At 48.8% G+C, this 20182-nt stretch overlaps 1 protein-coding gene across 5 annotated transcripts in view; it reads right to left on the reverse strand.

The window, feature by feature from the left end:
* The window catches only part of Acacb (acetyl-CoA carboxylase beta), a 124634-nt gene extending 108705 nt beyond the window's left edge, over window positions 1-15929 (reverse strand). For 2 of the 5 annotated variants that reach the window (XM_078038949.1, XM_078038948.1), the window contains exon 1: window positions 5134-5355. The gene's annotated coding sequence lies outside the window, so the exon portion shown is untranslated. Of the gene's footprint in view, window positions 1-5133; window positions 5356-15804 lie in introns of those variants that run through there. The other 3 variants (XR_013434659.1, XM_078038943.1, XM_078038942.1) reach the window with 3 other exon arrangements.
* Window positions 15930-20182: the final 4253 nt, after the last annotated feature.

The raw sequence follows: 20182 nt of genomic DNA on the forward strand, positions 1-20182 counted from the left end.
TCTGATAGGTGATCCCCTTCTGGGATGGTGGCACTTACAGGGTTAAGAAAGAAGAACCAAGTGAGAGGACTTACATTTCCTAATTTCAGAACTTAAGGCAAAGTTACAGTCAACAAAACAGTGTGGTAATGGCATAAAGATGGACCAGTGGAATAGAATCAATTGCAAACATACCTCCTGCTCTACAGCCAATGTACTTTCTTTTATTTTTTCTGTACCAGGGATTGAACCCAGAGATAATTAACCACTGCGCCACATCCCCAGCCATTTTTAATATTATATTTAGAGTTAAGGTCTCATTGAATTGCTTAGGGCCTCACTAAGTTGCTGAGGCTGGCCTTGAACCTGTGATCCTCCTGCCTCAGCCTCCTGAGCCATTGGGATTACAGGTGTAATCACCACTGCACCCAGCCAGCCATTTATTTTTGACAAGTACATTAAGATCACTGTATGGTGAAAGAAGAGTCTCAGCTGGGTTCCCACATGCAGAAGAACGAGGCTGGAACCTGATTTTATATGATATACAATAAATAATTAACTCACAATGTATCAAAGACCTAAATATAAGAACTGAAAGCATAAAACTCATAGATGAAAACAGGGGTTTGACAAGAAACCCTGGATTGGATGATGGAATCTTAAACAGAACACTGAAGGCAAGAGCATCCTAAGAACAAATAGATAGACCAGACTGGCTGAAAATAAGAACTTTTGAGATTAATAGAACACTATCAAGGAATTTAAAAGGGGACTTGGGGTGTAGCTCAGTGGAGAGCTCTTGTCTAGCAAACACCAGGCCCACAGGGTTCAATCCCCAGCACCACATGTACACAAAGAAAAACATTGAAAAGACAAAACTACAGAATGGGAGAAATGTTTGCAAACCATATATCTGCTAAGGATCTAGTGTCCTAAATATATAAAGACTCTTACAACTCAACAACAAAAAGATAAACAATGCAATTTTTATTTTATTTATTTTTATTTGTTTATTTATTTATTGAACCCAGTGGCACTTTACCACTGAGTTATATCTCTAGCCCTTTTCAGTTTTTATTTTGAGACAGATTCTTACTAAGTGCCCAGTCTGGCCTCTAACTTGTCATCCTCCTGACTCAGCCTCCTGAGTGGCTGGGTTTACAGGCATATACCACTGTGCCCATCACAAGACAATTTTTAAATGGGCAAAAGATCTGAATAGACAGACATTTCTTTAAGAAAATATATAAATGCTCAATAAGAACATGAAGTTATTTTATTCAACATCCTTAGTCATAAGAGAAATGCAAATCAAAACTATAGTGACATATCACTAGAATAACCATAGTCCCAAAAGGAAAAGAGGAAAAGGAAGCAAGGGTGGGGGAGGGGGAGAGAAAACTTGGACTCGTGCTGGTTTGGAGAAGGGCCTCCCGAGGCTCTGTCCTTAGGGTGATGCTATTGGGAGGCTCAGGGACCTTTTGGAAGTGGGACCTGGTGGGAAGAACAAAGGTCACTGGGAATATGCCCTTGAAGGGGACTGCAGGGCCCTGGCCTGGCCTGTCTTGCTCTGTTTTCTGGTTCTTGGAGTGAGTGGCTTGCTCCCCAGGGGCTCCTGCCCTGGTGGCTGCCTTGTCAGGGGCCCAGGGCAGGCTAGGAACACAGCTCAGAGGCAGAGCACTCACCTAGCATGCCTGAGGACATGGTTTTGGTCCCCAGCACATTAAACTCAAGTGTGTGCACACACATACAAAACAAACAAATAGAGGTCCAAAGCAATTAGGGCCACTTGATCTTGGACCAGAACTCAAAAACCATGAGCCAAAATAAACCTTTTCTTTTTATAACATATTGCCTCAGGTATTTCCTTATAGTGAAAAAAGCTGATTAGTACATATACGAAGACAGTAAGTGTTGGTGAGGACATACAGAAGTTGGAACCCTTGTCCATTGTCGATGGGAATTTAAAGTGGCGCAGCTACTGTGGAAAAGAGTTTGTGTGGTTCCTTAAAAAGACAGACACATAACTGCCATAAGATCCAGCAACCTCACTCCTAGCTATATCCCCCCGCCAAATTAGAAAGAGGTACTTCAACATGCGCAGCAGTGCTGTAGGTTTCTTTCTGAGGCCCAAGCCTGTTCTCATGCCAGGATTTCTCAATTTGGGCATAACCAACATTTGGGGCTACAAAATTCTTTGTGTCGTGGTACTGGCCTGCGTGATACTATGGGCTGAACAGTGTTCCTGGCTTCTTCCCATTACATGCCCACTGTTGTAACAATCCAAAATGTCTCCAGATGTTGATAAATGTCCCATGTGGGGCAAAATATCACTGTGTTAGCACCTATGCCTCTCCGTCTCCCTCCTGTTCCTAGTGGTCAACTGGAAGCTTCTGGGGCTTGGGGTGTGTTTTTTATTACTATTTCTATTGCACTTAGTAAGCTATCAAGAAAAAAAGTTGAACCTCAGCAAGAAAGGTCAGAGCCCTGAAAACTGCTGGCTCACCCATGCCCCCAGGAAAAAATCTGAAATCGGTGCAAGGGCATTGCCACAAAGGTTGTGAAAGCTACCCTGGCTTTCCCAGAGGTCCAGCAGGCTCAGCCTCCCCAGGCTCCAGGCGGGCAGGTGGAAGGTCCTGCTAGCTCTGGCTTTGGCCCAGTGGCAGTCCCCTCTCACGCCCTCTGCTGGTCACACTGGCCAAGCACTTTTACAACCCTGGCCAGCCTGCCTGCCCCAGTTAGCTGGCGGGCACAGACGTCTGTCCTGATGACACAGATGTCACCACATTTGTCTGTTTTCCCTGACTGGTGGGGTGGCCCTTTCGGGATCCTCGTGCCCAGCTCCGTGCCTGGCGTACAGCAGGTGTCTGACAAGCGCGTGCTGAGTGAGAGGCCGAATCCATGCCCACACACAGCGCCCAGCCAAGGGCTTGACTCAAGCTGCCCTTTAGACTTTAGGGTCTCGTGTCTGAAGTTACATTTAGGAACGACAGGGGCGTGGACAGGGAGTCCAGTCTTCTGAGCGCTCTGGACCGAGAGTTACCTGTACATTTGGCCAACGTTAGGCGAGTTTTAAATGTTTATTTTTGAAATTGTGTAAAATAAGAAATAGCAACAGCATGCAATCAGTAGTGGACATCCTGCCACCCCAAAGGAAAACAGTAAAACGAAAAACTTCTGATCTGAGAAAAGAGCCAAACTAGATGGCCGCGGTGCAGGATGGGTGAGCCCTGAGAACCCATGTGTACATGGATCCCCACTAGAAAGGTGATCTAATGGTGCAAGTTTTGAAGGATGCAAGCTCTTTGTTCTGGAATTAGCTGGATGGAGAGCTATGGTTTGGATCTGATTCTAGTGTGTCCCTCAGAGTTTCATGTGTTAGAATTCTGGTCCTCAGCGTGGTGAGTTTGGAAGGTGGTGGGACCTTTAAGGGGTGGGGCCTAAGGTGACTGATTATTAGGTCATGGTGGGGCCCTTGGAAGGGATTTATGCTGGTCTGGTAGAGTCAGTTGAAAAATAAAAAATACAAAAGCAAGCCTAGGGCTGGGGATGCAGCTGAGTGACAGAGTGCTCACCTGCTCACCTAGCATGTGCAAGTCCCTGGGTTCCATCCCCAGTATGGTGAGGGGAAGACCCCCTGAATCTCTCTGGCTTCCTGTCTTGCCATGTGATCTTCCACCATGTTGCCACCTGCCATGTTGTGATGCAGCCAGAAGACCCTCGCCAGGGGCCAAGCAGATGCTGGCACCATGCTCTTTGATCTCATGAACTAAATAAACCTGTTTTCTTTTTAAAGTGTCCTGCATCTGGTATTTTGTTATAGTGATAGAAAATGGACTAAGACAGATGGGGGGGGTGCATGGAGAGAAAAGGTGAGTGGACGGGCAGATGGTCAGACATAGGCATGGCAGGCGATTGAGGGACAGTCAGTGAAGCTGCCACATTTGAAACTGGAAGCTCTGTAAGTAGAGCGACCAGATCTACATGTGGCCAACGTTAGGCAAGTTTTAAATGCTTAAATTTAAACATGATTTAGCCTTCTTTTTCACTCTGCAACCCTTTAAGACCTGCTGCTATTCTGATGGGGACCAGTGGATCTCATGAAAATCCCAACCCACCTTTGGAGAACCTTTTCCAAGTGGGTACACACAGACAGATGAGGGAACTGTCTGAGAGAGCTACCAGACTCTCTGCCTCATTTCCTCCTCTATAAAATAGGGATTCTACCTCTTGCCCTATTTACCTGCCTTGCAGTTGCCCTTCAAATAACACCTGCACAGACATAGCCACCGAGCTCCCCAGGCTCCTCACCACCACCCACCTCCAATCCTCAGAATGACCTCCTGGACATCACTGCTGTTCTGCGGTCATGATTTTACGTCCACTCTACCATTAGGCGAACTGTGGCTCAGAGAAGCTCAGTAACTAGTGCTGGCTCAAATCCTGGCCCAATATTCTTGACCTTTCCTGTTTTCCTCGCACTGAAAGTGGATACAAATCGATTCCATAAGGAATCATCACCCACACCACGGTCTGATCCGGTTCAAGCTAGAGCAGGTGGACGCGTAGACAGCAAGGCCAGACCTGGGCCGCAACCCCGAGTGAGCCCTGTTCTGCTGGTTTCAGTCCATGAGCAGCAAAACCCAGACGCCTGCTCCCAAGGAGCCTGTGTGCACCTGACCATGCCCCAGCTGTTGCCTGGTTATGTCTCTGAGATAACCCAACTGAGCCGGGCACCAGATGCAGCCATAGCTGTTTTACTTTCTCTTTTTGCACCGCTGGGGACGGAACCCAGAGCCTCCCACATGCAAGGTGAGAGAGGGCTCTCCCACAGAGCTGCGGCCCAGCCCTGCTACTTCTTGCAGATCAATTCAGGTGGCAGCCGCCTGGTGCCAGAGTCATTGTGGCTTTGCTGTGACACAAAACCTCTGGGCTCAACAAGCGCTGGCCAGCCTGGCCAGTTGCCAACCACCATGGTGTGGGGGAGGAAAGCTGGGGGGGGGGTTGGCAGGCTGTTGCCCTTGCACCCCTCACCAAATACACAGCCAGGTCTTCAGGGACAGAGGGGACACAATGTCCCCATCCAGCCATCCCCTTTCCCACTTGGATTTTTCCTCCCACCCAGTTTAAGTCCTGAGCGCTTCTGCCACTTACCGTCCCTGGGGACGTGGCCACCGGCTCCATTCTCATGTGAGTCTGACAGGCGCCCACAGGGTGACTAAGGGAACCCGGCCTGTGGAGTGTCACCTTTCAGTGGGAGGCTGGTGGTGTGCTGCATCAGGCCACGGGGGAGGGGCTTGGACGGCTGTTCCAGCCAAGGCGAGTGTTCCCCGAGTCCTGCCGCGCACCCTTATCTGTCACCCGCAACTCGAAGCCATCTGTGAAGGTCCCGGCTCAGCCCTCACCTGACTTAGCTCCAGTTCTCAGAGGCCAACTGCGCTCACTGGCTGGCCAGCCTCCAGGGCCACCGCCCTCTGGCTTGCCACATTCCTGTACTTGAGCCTACTTTGCTTCTCATGCAATTGTCCCCTTGCTCAATCTGCGTCTCTGGATTAGGTTCTAAATGTCCTTAGGTTCTGGATTAGGTTCTAAATGCCGTCCTTACGAGGGCCTGGGGAGACAGGACACGGGACGGGGCTCTGCGTTCACCAGTCAGACACCCGTGGCCCCCGGAGGGAAGGCTCAGCACGACCTAGGCCTGACCACGCTGGGCAGAATGCAAAGAGAAGAGCTAGGATCGGGACAGAGTGGGTGGCCGAGGACACTCCAGCTGGGGGAAGGTGGCACAAGGTCCTTTTGCAAGCCCTAAAACTGATAGGGAGAAGTCAATGTGACTGAGGGCCGAGAAGGTGCCTGGAGAGGACACCGACTTGCACCCAGACGGTGCCGCTGGCTCCGCCCACAGTGCGCCAGAAGCTGTCCGCTCCAATCCACAGCCCAGCGCAGGGCAACGCAGGGACTGTCCGGCCATGCACCTTCGATTTACAGAGGAGCAGAGGCCGCCCCAGGACTAGGGCCAGGAGCCCTAGCTCCAGGGTGGCATGACATCTATACCAAGATAGTACTGGCAGCAAAAGCCAACTGTCCCTGGGCACCCTGCTTGGTTCCCTGGAAACGGTCCTGGTTCACATCTCAGCTCTGCCACCCACAAGTTGGTAAGGCTTAGGCAAGTTAAATGCCCTCTTTGATCCTCCGTCTCATCTGCAAAACGGGGATAAGGACAGTACCTACATCCTGGGATGGTGGAGAGTTCAGTGGGACGGCTCGCGCTGCACAGTGCTGGGTTTGCAGCTGCGCCCTGCCCATGATGGCCACTCCCCATCCACACTCAGAGGCTCAGGCAGGATGTGATGCCCTGTCGCCAAGGGAGAGTTATCACAGGCAAATCACATCCTCTTTCTGAAGCTCTGAGTCCCATCTAGAAAAGACACTTTGCAGAATTATTGTGAGTATCAGCCAGATTTGCTCAGTCAACAACCTTCCCCTTCAAGGCACAGCAAAACCAAGGAGGAGGCAGGAGGGCAACCAGTGGACCTTGGTGGTGCATGCCTGTCATCCCAGTGGCTTGGGAGGCTGAGAGAGGAGGATCGCAGGTTCAAAGCCAGGCCCTAAGTAACTTAGTGAGGCCCTGCCTCTTTAAAAAAAATATATATATATATATATCTCAAAAGGGCTGGGGATGTGGCTCAGTGGTTAAGTGCCCTTGGGTTCAATCCCTGGTACAAAGGAAGGAAGGGATAGAGGGAGGGAGGAAACATGACAACCTTTAGGTGACAGTGGAGGGACAGAAAGACTTGAGAAGACAAAACTCCTATGTGGGCCAAGAACCCGGCTTCCCCTGCCACTGTGGGGAAAAATGATTAGGGAGAACAAAGGAATTGCAACCCTAACCCTAAGGAGAGGCTGCTCTCTGATAACGCCTGACTACAGACACACAGGGTCTACACTAACACCCTCCATTAGAGCCAGCACCTTCCACACGGGATCTCAGCAGCCCTATAAGGGAGATATTATTCTTATCTCATTTCAAGGATGAGAATCTGATGGCTAGAGAGGTGGCCTGATTTGTCCCAAGCCACACAGCTTGGAGACACATGGCATACAATCCCGGCCAGGTGTGCAGTGGGTCGAGGTGAGCAGTCTAATCCACTGGTTTAACTGGCCACTCCCTTGGAGCAGTGGAATTAGAGACCCAGAACAGAGACCTTAAAAGGGTCAGTAGTTCTCAAACCTACCACACGCCAGAGCACCAGGTCTTCGGGGAACCCCCACCAATGCCTTGGGTGAGGGTGACAGGAGCCAGCTTCCCACTTCCAACGAGAACTTGTTCTGCTGTCTCCAAGGCCACCAGGCTGACTGCTGGGCTGTAGTCCACTTGAGTCACCCTGCAGAGACTGTGGGAGGCCACCGTCCAGCTCACCTCGGTTGGGGGGGGGCCTCACCTCCTTCAGGTGGAATCTCCCCGCCCGCCCCTCTGCTTCTGCAGTGCTCTGACTCTGCCAGCAGCATCCTTGGCTGGTTCCCGAGTAACCACCAGGGATGGCTTGGCCTGCTGGGGACACGGTGCAAGGAAGGGCAGGAAGAGGCCCAGGCAGGAAGGTGGAGGACAAGCATGCAAGGCAGAGGAGCGGAAACTCAAAAACCCAAAGCTGATGCTGAGGATATAGCTCAGTTGGTAGAGTGTTAGCCTTGCATGCACAAGGCCCTGGGTTCTAATCTCCCGCACTATTCAAAAAAAAAAAAAAACAAAGCTGAGAGGGAGCTGTCCTCTCCAGGACCCAAACTAGGCCAACTGGCCTGGAGCTGGGACGAGGGTGGGACAGAGATGGCAACGGCAGCAGACCGCACCAGGCAGGGTCTTGAGGTGTACTCGGGGCACTTCTCCTTCTGGGGCCAAGGAGGGCCTGCAATGACTAGGCAAAGGACTCAGGCGGCACAGCCTTGGCTAAAATCACGGCTCCACTCTGTACAGGAGAAGTGGCCGTAAGCCTCGGTTTCCCCACCTGGGAAATGGGGACAGTAACAGTGCCAGCTTCAGCAGAGCAGCTGTTGGACTGGTTCAATGGGTGAAAGCTGAGCCTGGCATAAAGGAAGCTCAGAACCAGGCGTGGCTGGCAGGACGAATGTGCGGGAGTGCAGGCGGCCCTCAGGAAACAGGGACCTTAATGCAATGCTCTACTCTGACGTCACTGCTACAGGATGGGTTACCTCTGCCACCAACTGGCCCTGGCCCTGCTGGCTGAGAGCCTCTTAGTAACCTGCAGTCCCGGGGCAGAAGCGTTGCACCATCCAGCATGACAATGACAGGAGTGAGGTGGGCTAAGACTTGGGACTCCCTGGTCAATCAGCAAGTGATCTCCGCAGTAGAGGCCCTGCCACCTACTCGCCACTGAGCCACAGCCTCCCCATGGGACAGCATTCGGTTTTGAGGCTGACCCAGGGCTTTCCACCACCTTTGGGATCTGGGTGCAAATGTTGGGGGAAATTGATGAAGCCCTGGGGGCAATTTGCCTTTCTAAACAGGGGCCAGCGATCCCCCCCACCTCCCCTTTCAGATATCAACACAAAAACAGTTCTAGATACAGTGTCCAGAGGGGAGGGCTTGGCACTGTCACCAGCCAGGTGACAGTGTTGAAATGGCAGCTCTCCAACAAGGCTAACCTCCTCTGGGCCTGGAAGGGCTAAATCAATGAGAATGTGTTCTCAGAAGAGCTTGCAGGTCACACAGGCAAAGGTCATCAATGGCAGTCTCAAGGGTCACTTCAGGTTACTAATGAGCAGGGATGCAGAGATTCTAGGTGCAGGGAGAGGATCTGCAGGGTGGCCTGACCCTCAGGAGCCTTGCTGGAATCACAGTTTACAATCTGATAAAGTGAGAGTGGGCCAGCCTCTTGGATTAATGTATCAAAAATTAATTTGAGGGCTGTGTTGTGGCTCAGTGGTAGAGCGCTTGCCTAGCATGTGTGAGGCACTGGGTTCAATTCTCAGCACCATGTATGAATAAATGAATAAAATAAAAAGTCCTTCAACAACTAAAATTTTAAATTTTTTAAATTAATTTAAGGGGTTGGAGATGTAGCTCAGTGGTAGAATCCTTCCCTATCACATGCGGAGTCCTGGGTTCCAGCTCGGGCACCACAAAATCATCATCATCTAAGTCATTTCTGAGTTTGAACCCTATGGCTAATACAGTGAACTGCTCAGAGGATGGGATCTGAAACCAAGTTATCTTTCATTGCTGCATGACCTTGAGCAGTTTATTCTCTACTGTGAGTGCGTACATGGTTTTCTCATGTACGTGGTGGGGATGTCAGGCCGTCTTCCCCATAGTGTAGGTGAGCTTCAAGTGAACCAATTTAAGTCAAGCAAACGATGAAAGCTAGTTTGCCAACGTTGATTGCGCTCACCAGTGTTCCAGGCTTTGTGCTAAGCACTTTATCTAAGATCAAGTTCAAGCCACTGTTTTCTCTCACTCGGGCCATTACACAAGCTTCCCGACAGCTGCCTGGCCCCAGCCTTATCCCTCCAGATCTCTGGGTACAGAAGAGCCATAAAGATGTTGTGAGAGTTCACAGGCACCCTCGTGTCCTCTTTATGGTTTCTAAGTACTCTTCCCATTGAAAGGGACCTGACCCCTTGGAGAAATGGCTGATGTGACCGCCATTGACAGGGCAGAGATGTTACATGGCCAACAGAGATGACTTGTCCTGCCTGAAAGCAAGGAGCTTCCAGAAGTTTGCCCTGCTAAGGGCCCTAAAACAATGATGATGGCAGTGTATTGAAAAACATCAAGTATCTTTTCACAAATCAGGAAGTCACAATGTCACTCAAAACAATCTCACTGACACCTGCGGAAACCTCAAGAGCAACTCATTATTAAAACAAAACAAAACAAACTAACTTTACCATAGGGACTGTTTCAGGGTGACCAAATGCTTGATGAAAGTCATGTTTATGGAACAATTACAGCTAGTAGGTGTAGGGCTGATGGGAGCAGAAACTGACCATTTGCAACCAATAATAAGACAATATGGGGCTGGGATTGTGGCTCAGTGGTCAAGCACAAGCCTTGCGCCTCTAAGGCCCTGGGCTTGATCCTCAGCACCACATGAAAATAAATAAAGGTGTAGTGTCCATCTACAACTAATAAAATAAAATAATAATAACCTAGGCTTGGCTAACCAATGATTCGTAGAACCACTGGTGAAAGGGTGATGGAGAACATTCTGAGGGGGTTCAGGTCGATATCCCATCACTTGAGTGAGGAAACCGGACGCCACATTCTTGCTGTGATAGGGTAGGAAACAGAGCGACCCTCTCGAGTTCTCTCTCCATGGATGTGCACCTGATTGAGTCAAGCCCCTGGGCCTAAGTACTTATGGAGAGCACAGAGGGACAAGTTAAGTGACACTTGGGAAATGTGATCAGCCAAATGCAGAATGTAGAAAATTCTACAAGACAAAAAACCCCAGCTTTTTCAGTCAGTAACTGGCACTTAATAAAGGTGTGGTGACAATCAGACAGAGCTTAATAGGCCTCGTGTGGGTCCTGACTTGAAATAATTAAAAATCAGTGTGAGAGAATTGGAGGACAGTTGAGCATGCAGCAGGTGCCGTCAGCTGTCCACACCGTGGGTCCACATCCTCAGACTCAACCACGCATTGAAATATTAAAAAAAAAAAAAGTTCTTTTCTCTTTTCATCATTCCCTAACCAACACAGTATAACAACTATTCATACAGCACTTACATTACGCTAGGGATTATAAATAATCTAAGTGACTTTCTTTAGGGGGAGGACTAGAGATTGAACCCAGACATGCTCTACCACTGAGCCTCATCCCCAGCCTTTGCATTTTTTGAGAGAGGGTCTCACCAAGTTGCTGCAGCTGGCCTTGACCTTGCGATCCTCCTGCCTCAGCTTCTCAAGTTCCTAGGGAATTACAGGGGTGTGACACAGTGCCCGGCTACACTGTGCCATTTTATATAAGGAACTTGGGCTTCTGTGGATTTGGTATCCTTGGGCAGGGAAAGGGAGGGGTTCTGGAACCAACCCATTCCAGATCCCAAGGGACGCTTCTTCTAGATTAAGGAACTATCACTGGGTTGGAGACCCTTTTGGTGATGTATGGTTTTAAAAAATCCTCATCTCTTCTAGACATAGGTACTAAAATATTTGTGGGCAGAAAGCTATCTGGCTGAAATTTTCAAAATATTGCAGAAAAACAGAACTTTAGTTAATGATAAATATGCTGAAGTATTTGAGAGGTAAAGATACTAATGACTACAATTTATATGAAATGCATAAAAAATGTGGATAGAAGGACAGACATGAGGGAGAGCAAAGATACTAAGATGTCACCAGGAGGACCCAAGCAGTGGGAGCACGGGCAGTCACTGTGAAATTCTTTTCAACTGTTGTATGTTTGAAATAGTCATAATAAAAATGCCAGGAAACCAAATAGAGGGGAGAAGAGCCAGCGTGTAGGCAGATGAAACACCAAGAACAGGCCATCGGTGATCACTGAGCTAAGAACTGAGGTGAGCACATGAGCATTCACTGTTATCCTCCCCAGCCCTGGATACAAAGTTTAAAGCTGGCGTTTGTGTGGCCCACCAAGCAAACACCACGTAAAATGGAATGCCCGGCATCCTACCCACAGAGCTAACCATGAACACGAGTAGCTAATACGTCCTGGTTCTCACTGCGCTGGGCTCTGTCTTAGGGTTAGGGTTGTTATCTCGTGTCACCCTGAGACCAGTTCCGTGGAAGTACCAGTACCTTATTTTACTGAAAAGGGAACTTGGGGTTAAAGGTACCCAGCCGCCCTGACAGGATGCAGCAACTAAATTTCAGCTTTTCAATGGTTTCTCATTGTGTTGCTTCCCACGGTCCACAGGGCCCTGGTCATTTGGGGCCTCCAAATCCCTCTGCACATGCTGCCTGGAATGTTCTGGAATGTTCTTCCCTCTCTGGCCGTCCCCTCTCCACACCTTTATCTGTTGTCTCTTGCTTTTTTTACTGTCTTTGGCATCCATGTTGCCATTCCAGACCCGTCCTGACCCTCCACAGTCTGTCTTAGTCCCAATGACATGTCCCTTTTCTTCCTGCCACTCATCAAGGCTGACGTGTCTTTAATGCACCTGCTGATCTCCACCCGTGGACTGCAGGCTTCCCGAGGGCAGGGGTGGGCTCTTGGAACACAGAAGGGGCAGCATGGGCTTGGATGCTGACTCTAGCTGGGAGTGTCGGGTGCCTAGCCCAATGCCCTCCTGCCCACCTGGAGGATCCTCCCTCCCATGGAGCCCCCACGGGCGTGAATGTCAAGGTGTGGCACTGGGCTTGTGGCTCCTTGGTCTCTTCCTCCTAGGACTTATCACAGGTAGTCTGTGGGTCACCGTCACAATATACCCGACTCCCCAACAGGAAGGTGAGCTCAGTGAGACTAGACAGGGCTTGAAACCCAAGTGGGCCGGGTGAGTGGTGCTCGCCTACAGTCCCAGAGACTCGAGAGGCCGAGCTGGGAGCATCGCAAGTTTAAGTCCAGCCTTAGCAACTTGGAAAGGCCCTAAGCAATTTAGTGAGAGCCTGTCTCAAAATAAAATGCAAAAAACGGGGCTGGGGATGTGGCTCAGCAGTAAAGTGCCCCTGGGCTAAGTCCCCAGTACCAAAAACCAAACAAGGCCAGAAGGGCCCAGGTGTGTCACCAACTCCCGATTCCCTCTTGCCCCACTTCTAGCAAGCTGGCATTCAAAAAACAACTCTGAAAAGAGGGTTCCTGAAAAGGCAGCGCATTCCCACGGAGGCACTGAGCAGGCCCTGGACAAGCAAAAGCCTGTTGAATAATGATGAAAGCCGATGTTTGTCGTGCTCTTGCTACTCAGTGAGTCCTGGGCTGTGCTCTTTATGCTGTCCCTTTGAATGGCCACAATAACTCTGATGTGTGTGCTCTCACTTTACAAATGAGGACACAAGGCCCAGAGGGGGCGTCTGCTGGACAGGGTCACATCGTGGTGAAGCGGCAGAGCTGGGGCTGCGATGGCTCGTCTAGCTCTGGCATGTGTCAACGTTTTCCGAGATCAAGTGCCACAGGCTGTGGCAGATCTGAGTCACTCCAGCTTCTCCCTGGCGGACTCCTCCAGCACCCTCCAGCACCCAGGAGTCAAGCGCCACTCACTCACCCACCCACCCCAAGCCCTGCTCAAGAGTTCCAGCCTGTGGCCCTTCTCCAGTCCTCACCAGCCCCCAGATGGTGCAAGGAGTGAGGAAGGCGCTGGGGGCTTAATGTCCCCCTGGGGTGGCATGGGTCAGTCCTGAAAGATGGTCCCCATCTCTGTCAAAAAAACGTTTCTGTCACACCTTGTAGAATCACACAGTACAGTGGGAAGGTCTGGATCCCCGTGTGGGTTGGTCAGAACCCCTGTTCCACAACAGGGCGGCTCCAGAGGCCCCCTCTGCTGGGAGGTGAAGATAAGAGACCAGCCTTCCTTCCAACAGAGTGGGGAGAAGGTTCCAGATCAGGTGAAGGCTGCTTCCCACAACTGATCATTCCAGCTACAACTCGAGCCTGCAACTGCAGACTTCCAAAGAAAAAGGAAAATGTGTCAGATTTCCTTACTATCACTGATTCGGGAATGAGTTTGACTTAAAAGGTAAACAGTAGTGTGTGGTGGCACACGTCTGAAACCCCAGCTACTCCAGAAGCTGAGACAGGAGGATCACAAGCACAAGGTCAGGTGACTTAGTGAGATCCTGGCTCAAAATAAAAAGCCTGGAGATGGAGCTCAGTGGCAGAGTGCTCGCCTGGTGGGTGGGAGACCCCGGGTTCCATCTCCAGCACAACAATAAATAAATTAAGTAAAAAATAAATAAGGGACCATTTCTAAGTGCAGGTGTTCTTGAGGACCCAACCCAGGTATGGGGCTAAGGACTTCAGGAGCAGAGTAGTCCTGGGTGGGGCTCTGCCATTTGTCATCTTATTGCCCTGAGCTTATCATGGAAACCCTCTAAATCTTGGTTTCTGGCCATGGAATGGACTAGAAAACACCCGGCACCTACAGCTACCCAGTAATCAAGACCTCCGTTTTCCAGCTATGCTCTGCCTGGTCTCTCGGTACGAGGAACCCCCGATTCCTAGAATAAATGAACTTTGCCCATCTGCCTAGAAAACTCTTCCTCTAGATATGAAGTTTACTATTATTACAGCAAACACATCTGTGAGAACAGAGTGTGAAATAAACATGGAATGTACTTTTTCAGATCAAATGCAAGATTTCTGACAGCATCCAGGGTTCTCTGGATACAGAAAATTCACCTCTGAAGTGAGGAGCCCCTGGCTCAACATTCAGAGGAAGCTTTAGAACTAGGTATCCCAAAGTATCACGCGGGGTAAACTTGGAGGAAACTTCCACTCAAAAGAAACCTCCCCTAACCCCCGCAGCCTGAGAAGCTCACATAATGCAACTTTCTAATTTTGGTCTAGGACCTAAAGGTGATAAAAATACAAGGCAGTTTACTCAACCTCTGAGCAGGAATAGATAAAAATGCCTTTGCACAAATTTAAAGTACCCTCCCAGAGCTTCTCAAAGAAAGTCAGATTGGGGACATTTGCATCTCCAGTCCCTATGTGATTCCGGATTGGATGAGTCTTTCCATTGAAAACTTGGAAACATCAGGAAAGAAACCAGGTCTTGGGGCTGGAGTGAAGCTCAATGGCAGAGTGTCTGCCTAGCATGTGTAAGGCACTGAGTTTGATCCTTAGCACCACATACAAATAAAATAAAGGGCTGCTGTCTATCTACAACTACAAAAAAAAAAAAAGACACCAGGTTCTGTAAATAATTCATATTTGCAGTTAGATGGAAAAGTGTAACTTCTAAAACCTTTGTTTTTAAAGCCCTGAGTCCCAGGAGTTCCCCTCAATCCTGGACAAATGGGATGCTGGTCACCCTACCTACATGGAAGCCCATTTATATTTAATGATAACAATAACAACAACAACAACAAAACTGAAAGCTATGCTGCATACCATGTGAGGGCACAAAAATGTGGGGAATTTATAGCAAATTCTGCTCAGTATCTCTTGGAATTACATGGGAGCCATAGGCAAGACAGCTCGTTTGACTCTTCCTGTTTTTTAGACTCTTGTCACTTTACAATGCATTTTTTAAAAATTAAAAGAAAATCTTGTCTTCCTAGTAACAAAGGAGTGCTAAATATGCTTTACTCTTAGGGTCTTTTTAAATTTTTTTTTTTTTTTTGGTACTGGGAACTAATTGGTCCCAGAGGTACTTTACCACTGAGCCACTTCCCCAGCCCATTTTATTTTGAGACAGGGTCTCACCAAGATGCTCATGACCTTGCAAAGTTGCCAAGGCTGGCTTTGAAGTTGAGATCCTCCTGCCTCAGACTCCGGAGCTGCTGGGATTATAGGGGTGTGCCAATGCAACCAGCTACAGTCTACTTTTTAAAAAATGAGCCAGTTTGAGACAGGGGACAGCTGTAAGAAACATACTTTCTCTTAAGACAGGAGTTTTGAAAAAAAAAAATTTAAATCACAGAACTTCATTTAAATGAACTGTGGAGATCAAGGGGCACGTACTTGGGTGGCTCCCCAGCAACCTAGTTACAGAAGCCACACAAGGCCCTTCTCTTTTGTCTGCTTTGTGTCCCAAGGTTTTCTGGGCAGCATCCCTCAAACAGAGCGGGTCTCCTAGGAACCCCAAGTGCCCACTTTTGTACTGGGGCTGCTCTCAGGCTACATTCAGTTCCTGGTCCCTTAGACACAGGCTGATTGCTGATCCCAGGGAGGGAGGGGCTGACTTACCACTTTAGCTCTTCAGCCTTTCTTTTCCCATGTCCTCTCAACTGTGCGTTCAGGGTGACATTTTCCAAGTCTCTTGTTTGCTAAGGGCCTGAGTCTAAGCCTGCAGGCTGCTCACTATGTGACTTTAAATGTCACTTTTAGATTAGCTGGCCCCTGCTGTTTAAAAATATCCCTGGAGCACTTAACCTTCAAGGTACTGAATGGCAGCAACAGCCCGGGCAAGAGGAAAACAATCCCGCACTGGCCACTCCAGGGAGGGCTCTGCTTTCCACCTCTCCGCCCTGTAACTCACTTTACTTCATGATTCATGGCGCTCTCACCATGAGGCATCTCAGGTCCAAGCTGTCATAAGCAACAGGAACGAAAGTCATCTTGGCCCTCCTGAGACATGCTGTCCACGGGCTGCTGGGCGTGTGAGAAAACAAGCTCACGGAGACAAGCCTGAATGGGGAAGGCAGTTCCCTTTAAAGATCCTCTGGCTCCTCTCCCTGAAAGATTTGGCAAAACTCTCCAAAATCACGCCACTGAATGAGACATTCCTGGTTTTAGGGACAGAGAGACTGAAACCAAACCAAACCAAAACACACTCCCTTCCATTCGGGGTCTGCTGGCTCTTGCTGGGGCTGAGCAGAGGAATTCAGCACAGGCTGCAGTTCAGTGCTGAGGCATGTGGGACAAAGGTCAGCTCCAGGCTCCAACCTGAGCAGGCCACACAGGAGAGCACTGTGCTTCACACAGGGAGGGAGGGCACACAGCAGCCCCTTCCACGAGCAGAGAAGCGCCAGACTGAACAGCAAGTAGGGAAGCCAGCAAGAGCTGCCAGGCAGGGGCAGTCGCCTAAGCGATTTCACTGTGGACTTATTTTTTTGAAAAAGAAGTCATTGAATATTGGGCTTCTAGGGATTTTCTCCAGTGAACTTGGGAGCAGAAAGAGGACTTCATGCCTGCTACAGAGCCTCAGGATCTTGGGCCAAACCCCACAAGCAGCAAGTGCTCACTGCAGGACCTGGGGCTAACACAGCAGGCCCAGGGCTCAGCATGGCCTGCCCGCCCTAAGGTCTCCGGAGGGGTAACCTGGTGTTCATTCTTAGACTATTTATTTATTTTCATTTTTTAAATCTTGTTTTTTTAGTTGTAGACAGACACAATACCTTTACTGAGGACCAAATCAAGTGCCTCACAAGTGCTAGGCAAATGCTCTAACTAACCGAGTGCAGCCCTTAGACTATTTATTAAGACAGCTTCATGCAATCCCCTGAAAGAGGCACCACTTACACCCCACTTCCTGGGAAAGCCATCTGTAACTCAAAGGAATTTTTAAAAATTACATTTAAAAAAATTCCTTCCCACGCCGAGGGTGGAGTTCAGGGGTACAGCACTTGCCTAGCTTGGGTAAGGCCTGGGTTCCATGCCCAGAATTGCAACCACCACTGCAAACCACCACCAACACCAACACCACCACCAACACCACCACCACCAACAGAAGCCTCCCAATGACTCCACAAACAATTATGATCTAGGAAGGGTATGGATAGTGCAAGATGATTAGGCTCTGAAATCAGGCTGAAGTGAGTTCAAATCCTTCTTTGGTTTTCCCTGACTTTGAGCCTCTGTGTTCTCATTAACTACTTCACCATGTGGTTGAAAAAAAATGACATGATAAACACTGAGCTCTTGACACAGTGGCTTGCTCATAATGGGCATTTAATATCTTCACTTTTGAAAATACTAGCTAGGTGCAGTGGTGCCTGTAAATCCCAGTAGCCTGGGAGGCTGAGCCCTAAACTTAGCAAGACCCTGTTTCAAAATAAAAAATAAGAAGGGCTGGGGGTGTGGCTCAGTGGTAAAGTGCCTCTGGGTTCAATCGCCAGTTTAAAACAAACAAAAACAAAAAACACCTAGGCACACAGAGAGCCCTGAGGTGGGTACTCTCCCTTGACACCAAGACAGATGTTTTGGAGAACACACATGGAAGGCTTGGAACCAAAGTTATTCATACTCAAACACAAGAAACAGATCTCTTCAAACGTCCTAGATTTGAAAAGTCATATACAGGGGCTGGGGATGTGGCTTAAGCAGTAGCGCGCCCACCTGGCATGCGTGCGGCCCGGGTTCGATCCTCAGCACCACATACAAACAAGGATGTTGTGTCCGCCGAAAACTAAAAAATAAATATTAAAAAAAAATTCTCTCTCTCCCCCTCTCTCTTACATTCTCTCTTAAAAAAAAAAAGTCATATACATCAAGTTATTTGCTGAAACAACAAAACTCAGTAAGTGACCACAGGCCAAGGAAACGGCATTTGGGAAAAAGATGCCAGTCCTGCTGCAAACCAGACACTTGATAAAAATGAGGTGCCCGTCCCCACAGATAATAATGATGGACTCTGCCTAAGCCTCATTTCGGCAGTGTGGGAGGAACCCTGGGCTGTGTACATGCTAGCCAGGGACTCCACACTCAGTTATACCCTGAGCCTTGAATTCATCTTTGTTTTTTTAAATTCTCCTAAGCTTGAGGAGAACTGAGCACTTGTTTGAAGCCTCCCTTCCTCCTACGCCAAATACCAGGAACAGGAGAGACAAAGGCACAGAGGAAATATGCAAGTGAGAAGCAAAGTAGTATTTCCTGGCTGGCCCACTTACCAGTACTCACAGTTCCACACACACTTCAAAACTGAAAATTTGGAGCAGGGCACCGGCATGGTGGCACATGCCTATAATCCCAGCAACTCAGGAGGCCCAGGCAGGAGGATTTCGAGTTCCAGGCCACCTTCATAAATTTAAAAGATCCCATCTCAAAATAAAAAAGGACTATGGATACAGCCCAGTGGTAGAGTGCCCCTGGGTTCAACCTCCAGTACCACAAAAAATAGCAATTTAAAAAACTAGAATTAGGGGTGTATAGCTTCGGTAGAATGCCTGCCTGTAGGTCCTGAGGCCCTGGGTTCCACTGCAGCATCAAAAAGACAAAAGGTTCCAACCCAGATTATCTACAAGGGAACGTTAAGGGTTAGGTAGACGCTCCGAGAAAACAAGGCCACCTCCAGCAGAGAGATGCTCCGGTCAACCTTAAGGCCCCTCCAAAGTAGCCCAGCACTCTCCTACCTGTTCTTCCTCATACATCTGGAAGGTTTGACATGACGAAAAAGCTGCTTCCATGCATCTACACCAAAAGTTCACTTCTCCACTGAAAACCCCAGGAGCAAACTGAAGCAATAGTGAGTGAATTCTAAGCAAGAGAAAATATATTATCCAGGCCATAAAAAAAAAAAAAAAAAAACCTTATCAACAATTCAGTCCCCGACTTTGCCCCCTATGGATCCAGATCAAAATGACGTAGTAAACTTTCACACAATTAATTTATAACTTGGGGTTCCCAGTATGACATTTGCATAATAACCGACTTCCTTGGGTTGGCAATCCCCAAAGCCAGGAAGCAGGACCACTAGCAGCCACTCTCTAAGGAGTGAAGGGAGACAACAACATTCCATCCACGTTCTCCTGTGCGTCCCACATCGTGCCACGTGGAACTCTCTAGATCCACACGGCACATGGGGCAGGCTCCTTCATGCAGAATGCTCCTTTTTCTTCCTGGTCTGGACACAGCTCAAACCCTGCCTCAAACTCTGCCCTCTCTTGGGCGGATACAGCTGTGGCTTCCGCTTGCTCGCACCCTGTCCAACTTGGGAGCTTAAGGGCCTGCAAACTAGAACTCCCAAGCGAGAAGTTGTTTTTTCATTTGTTAAACGTTTGGAGGGAAAAAAAAAATCAAAAGCTATCTATAGATACGTGAAAAACATGCTAAGAACAAATCTCAGTGTCTATAAAGTTGTTTTTTTTTTAAAGAGAGTGAGAGAGGAGAGAGATAATTTTTAATATTTATTTTTCAGTTCTCGTCGGACACAACATCTTTGTTGGTATGTGGTGCTGAGGATCGAACCCAGGTCGCACGCATGCCAGGCGAGCGCGCTACCGCTTGAGCCACATCCCCAGCCCCAATGTGTCTATAAAGTTTTATTGAAACACACCTCACCTCTTCGTTGACATTTTTTGCTTGGCTGCTTTGTCTATGATAGTCAAGCAGTTTGCACACTAGGCGACTGTGAAACCTGAAATGTTCAGTACCTCAGACGTCAGTGTGCCAAGCCAGCCTGAAAAGCCAACTGTCTTTTATTCATTTTTATATATTGAGCACTGGAAAAACAATGAGGGATGAGGAGCTGGGAACAGTGGCACACACCTATAATTCCAGCAACCTAGGAGGCTGAGACACAACTGCAACATCAAGGTCAGCCTGGGTAACTGAGACCCTGCCTCAAAATAAAAAATTAAAAGGGGCCGGGGGTATAAATCAGTGACAGAGTAGCTGGGTTCAACCC

The sequence above is a fragment of the Ictidomys tridecemlineatus genome, chromosome 2 (assembly GCF_052094955.1).
Source record: "Ictidomys tridecemlineatus isolate mIctTri1 chromosome 2, mIctTri1.hap1, whole genome shotgun sequence".
In the NCBI taxonomy this organism is placed as follows: Eukaryota; Metazoa; Chordata; class Mammalia; order Rodentia; family Sciuridae; genus Ictidomys; species Ictidomys tridecemlineatus.